The 710-nt window shown below is 44.2% G+C and overlaps 1 pseudogene; it reads right to left on the bottom strand.

The window, feature by feature from the left end:
* Positions 1–304: 304 nt before the first annotated feature.
* LOC103259719 lies at positions 305–703 on the bottom strand (annotated as a pseudogene).
* Between the last annotated feature and the right edge of the window lie 7 nt (positions 704–710).

Below are 710 nucleotides of genomic sequence, written 5' to 3'. Positions count from 1 at the left end.
TATTATTATTATTATTATTATTATTATTTTACTTTGGGTCTAATTTGCTCTTTTATTTCTTTTAGTTTCTCAAGGTGAAAACCTGGATCATTTACTTGAGACCTTACCCTGACATAGTTCTCTTTAAGCCTGCCTATGTTTTATTTCATTCAAAATGTTTTCGAACTTCCCTTGTGATTTCTTTGATCCAAGAGTTGTTGATAAATGAGAATTTAATTTCAAGATAGTTGAAGGCTATTCAGTTATTTTTCTTTTATGATTTCTTTTTTTTTTGACTGAACAGACATGTCTTTATTGGCAGTGACTACTTGAGTGGGATGAAGTGGGAGGAGTGGGTGGCCCCAGTGCCAGGCTGGCCATGCTTCACAGGCTTGTAAATGATGAAGAACTTGCCTAGGTAGTGGCCAATTATCTCAGGCTTGATCTCCACCTGGTGGAAGGTCTTGCCATTGCACATGCCCACCATGCTATCCACCATCTCCGGCAGGATGATCATGTCACTCAGGTGCGTCTTCACCACCTCGGGCTTCTCCATTGGGGGGCACTTCTTCTTGGCCTTATGCAGCCACTACACAGCGAGCGCTGCTTCCACTGCAGGCCTCACTTCAGCTGCCACTGCTGCTGCATGCATCAGCTGCTCATAGGACATGTCCAGCAGCTGGTCCAGGTCCACACTGTGGTACGTGACCTTGTGGAAGGTCCTCTTCTCC

Source organism: Carlito syrichta, unplaced genomic scaffold (assembly GCF_000164805.1).
Source record: "Carlito syrichta isolate Samal-C Ts95f unplaced genomic scaffold, Tarsius_syrichta-2.0.1 Scaffold302978, whole genome shotgun sequence".
Classification (NCBI taxonomy): Eukaryota; Metazoa; Chordata; class Mammalia; order Primates; family Tarsiidae; genus Carlito; species Carlito syrichta.
The sequence above is the reverse complement of the archived record's forward strand: the minus strand, read 5'-3'. Positions and strand labels throughout refer to the sequence as shown.